Source organism: Gavialis gangeticus, unplaced genomic scaffold (genome assembly GCF_001723915.1).
Source record: "Gavialis gangeticus isolate Ggan-Ray unplaced genomic scaffold, GavGan_comp1, whole genome shotgun sequence".
Classification (NCBI taxonomy): Eukaryota; Metazoa; Chordata; order Crocodylia; family Gavialidae; genus Gavialis; species Gavialis gangeticus.
Window position 1 is genome coordinate 3,804,932 of NW_017729016.1, and position 4,136 is coordinate 3,809,067.

The following is a 4,136-nucleotide window of genomic DNA, read 5'->3' on the forward strand; positions in this document are numbered from 1 at the left end:
GGACAAAAGTCCCTTTTCTTGGATATGCTATCAGGATATGTGGGTTTACTCTAGTAGTGCCACCCTACCTGGGGATACGACTTCCACCAAGTCAGTAGGGTCCAACCTTTTTGGCAGGTGTGTCACTAATTAACCCTGCATCTTCCCCAGTCCCCTTCCCTTACCTGATCTGCTGGTTTTCCACCCACTTCCTGCCACCCTGAAGGATTAAACCCCTAGCACGTGTACAAGTGCCCAGAGAGCAGGGCCAGGAGACTCTTAACGTCCTTCCTGGGTTCACTCGTCTCTGGAGATGTTAGTAAGACAAGGCAGACAGACTATCTGCATTTAGAAATATTTAATTTCACTGGGCATTTCAGGAGAGCCAGAAAGGCTTTGCTGGACTCTAAGGAAACTCCCATGCACATTTCACTTGACCTATGCAGATTTTGTAAGATCAAGTTTTTACAACAGAAATGTCCTTTTTTTAATTAAAAAAAACCCTAATAGAGCCATTTAAAAAAAAATCACCCCTCTCTTGCAGTGTTTGCAGCCAAAATGCAGCAGCATGGAGTTAGTGCCCGAGGACTAAGAGGTGAAATGGATTATGAAAGTGAAACTGGTCATTTTGTTTGCTCAGGCTAGGAGGAAACAAAACTTTGAGGAGGAGCAGAAACAGTGAAAAGGAGATGAGATGTTTGCACAGCCTTCAGATTTTACTAATCTCAGCTATTATAAGCAACACAGGAAAAAAAACGATGTATGTAGGCAGGTCATAGATTTGAAGCTCAGATGGATGGTGGTAATGAGCTATTCTGATCTTGTGCATGACACAAGCTACAACGTTTTACGTGATCATTCCTGCATCAGGCTGGGTACCTCGTGGTGAAGCTGAAGTGTCTATTTTCAAAATGATTTTGTAGGATTATTTTTATTATGCGTTACTTTTCTGGCACCCCCTCATCAAACAGATCTTTTTCTGTGCAAGGCCTTGTACAGACCAAACACAAAGCTAATTCCTCTGCAAAGACTCTGCTGCCACCGAAGTTAGTGATGGGACAAATTGGGAAGGATTGGACCCTGAATTAGCAGAGGAAGGGTTGCCAGAATGACTTCCCCAAGCAGCAAGGTGTAACTCTTTTACATTTGCTCTGGGACCCAAGCTCCTGCTCGTCCAAATCCAGTGCCCTTTGAGCGTTTGACGGTATTTTAAAATCTACGATGGGATGTAGGCAGAAATCATTTTCCCCCAGATGTTCATGCTGCCTTTACAGAATGGTGATTTCTGCACCATTTTGCCTTCTCTGCTGTATTTAAACCCAAGCTGAGGCAGCACAAGGGGGTGAACGATCAGACGTGAATGAACACAGAGTGATTTCGGGTGCCAGGGACAAGCAGGGTAGAGGTGCTGGTTGGGACAGCTGCTGGGTGCTGTGACAATAAATGCTTGTTTCTCTGCTGCCCATTGCAGCTGTTTGGAAAATGGGGTTGGGGGAGGAGCAATTTGTATTTTGTGAATAAGGACCAGCATAAATGACCTCTTAGCGCCTGGTGACTTATCCTACATTGAGGAAGCGCTTGCCCGTTGCACTTTGGAAGATGCTATCGGCCACCCATTGATGTGTCTTTGCTCTTTTGTTTTTTTACATATTTTAAAAGAGCATAATTTGGAAAATAAAGAACGCAACAAAAACCACGATACAATGTGTCTGGGCAAGGCAATAGATAACCGTTTGGCAGAAGCTCATGCCTCCCGAATGCATGCAAAGCCCACCTGCCTGGATATCATCCTAAACACTGATTGTGAAGAAAGAACAGAATAAAACATTTACATCTGTAAGTTGATTAAGTGCAGTCCCGTTGGGCCCAATCCATTCCCCTTTAAAGACACAGGAAGTGTTGCTATGGATATTAACAAGAGTCAGACTTGGCCTTTAGCGTAGGGGCGCTTTTGCACCATTGAACGGACATGAAACTATACAGCTCCTTCTGTTGAAAGAGGATGCTGACACCAGAGACCTCCTGGGCTTCGTTCTGGTTTCCAGTTGCCTGTGCTTTCTGTCCCGATCTCCATCCGAACAGATTTTTAGAGCGCTCTTCTGCAACGAAAATTGATCAGTTCAACACATACCATCTCAGGCCCAGGTTGGCCCTTTCATGCTGAATCCTTGGACTAAATCCCCTGCTTTTCCTCAGTAATTTCCTCAATTATCCACTTTGTTTTACAGACGTTTAGGTTTAATGTGGATTTTGCTGTAAAAGTTTTGTGAAGACCTCGCAAAGGAAATCATTAGCTTGCATCCACTTAAACGTATCTAGCAAAACCTTGAGGCTAAAGCAACAGGGGAGGGGAGGAGCGGGGGGAGAGAGATAAACCATAATATACCAGGAGCCTTTAACAAATAGGTTATTTTTCTTTGCGTATACAATGCACCATTATGTGCTTTTTTTCCAATGAGAACAATGCCAGCAACAGTGATGGGAAACTGGGGAAACAAAAGGGGCATTTATAAAGAACTGGTTTAGAGGCTGAAAAGCATTGAATAACGTTACACCTGATCACAGATACTTGCTCAGAGGTCATCAGCCAATTTAACACCACAATATTTACTTGAATGATACATAACACGGCTCTAAACACAGCAATTATGAGTGCTTAGTCTCCGACTGTTTTATTGAAATCGTCTAAGAAATATAGACTCCATCTCGAGGTCGGATTTTTTCCTATCCTGCGAAACACGACGCTGAAATCACGCCATCCTCAAAAACAAGCCTCCAAACTTTATGTCCCGTTTTATCGTTAACCTTTCCGGTTTGCAGCAGTCTGTTGTCAGAAGCACATTCAATGCAAATAGGAACGGGGTTGGTTTTGTGGTTAAATACATCTCCAGGTGGCCTTAGTCCCATTTTTGTTGTTGTTAATTATTTTTTTTAACAGTTATAACATGTCTAATGGAACAGTCTTTTGGTTTGCTCCCTACAGCAGAGGGCATATTTGGGCTCCAGTCTTCCAAAACTGAACATGCATGCTTTGTAGCAAGTCAATACCGTGGTTTAATTGATTTATCCTCTCTTCACTTGTAAAGTTAAGCTCAGGAGTAAGTTTGAAGCCATTCCTAAAAGAGCGGAGATGCTTTTTCATGCTATTGCTGGGGTTATCTTCCATCTTTCAATGTTCAAGGGGACAGGAGTGCTAATACATACATTTCACACGCGTGTGTTTTGTCCTACTGGATGCTTTGCTACGAACACAGTCGGGGCCCACATCTGCCATTAGAAAGTGTGATCGATCAACCCTGCGCAATACGTCTTTCAAAAAAATAGGCCCCAATCCCACGGTCCTCACTCACTATTTCAGCGGCAGTTTTGCCTGAGCCAGGGCTGCAGGGTCAGGCCCTCCTTATATCTGTTCGAATAAATTCAGAGTCACCCGTTTGTTGATATTTTCTCTCAAACACACGAGGCATATAGGGCAGCTGACTACAACCGTCTTTCTTTCTGCCCACACCAAGCAAATGACAGTACAAACAACCTGCTTTTCATTTGAGAGCTGGAATAAAGAGCGGGGGATTTTGGAACCCTTGGCCAATTGCTTGTGCCACTTAGGGACGCATGATAATGATGCGAAAGTGCCCCCGCTTATAGGGTACCACGGCATTCCCAGCCCGAAACACCCTTCTCGTTTGCCTGAAAGGATGCAAACACACCCAGGCTTTTAAAAACATAACGAGACCCTTTCCCGTAACAGGAGCGCTCCGCCACGCCGCAAACACCGAAGCGCCTGCTTTGCTCTCATAAGCCGCCTCGATGCCTTCGGCGTGCCCGTAACGCCTCTCACGGGTGACTCAGATAAGGACAGCTTGGCACCTGGGCTTATCGTGAAGTGCGTTTTTATTGGGGACTCTTTGATTACCTCCCTAAACCAGTCATTGGAGGCAAGGGTTTTCCGCTAGAAAGCTGGCAGTTTCTGGCCAGGGCTGGTGAGGCCTACGCGAGGCCATCACCTCACAGCCTAAAAAACGCTCCACAGCTCGGACCGTTCGGGGCGGGGGGGCTATTTCCGTCTCCGGTTATTAGGAGCGGGGGGAGGGGTACAGCCCCGGTGCTGAGGTAGCTCTGAGTCTTGGCGGGGTGTCCCTGCGCTGGGCGGGGCGGGG

General features: G+C 45.6%; 1 long non-coding RNA gene across 1 annotated transcript in view; it reads left to right on the plus strand.

Annotated features, from left to right (window-relative positions):
- The first annotated feature begins 304 nt into the window (after positions 1-304).
- The window catches only part of LOC109294379, a 4,322-nt gene continuing 490 nt past the window's right edge, over positions 305-4,136 (plus strand). The window contains exon 1 of the long non-coding RNA XR_002096515.1: positions 305-2,690. This is a non-coding gene — a long non-coding RNA (uncharacterized LOC109294379). The remainder of the gene's footprint in view (positions 2,691-4,136) is intronic.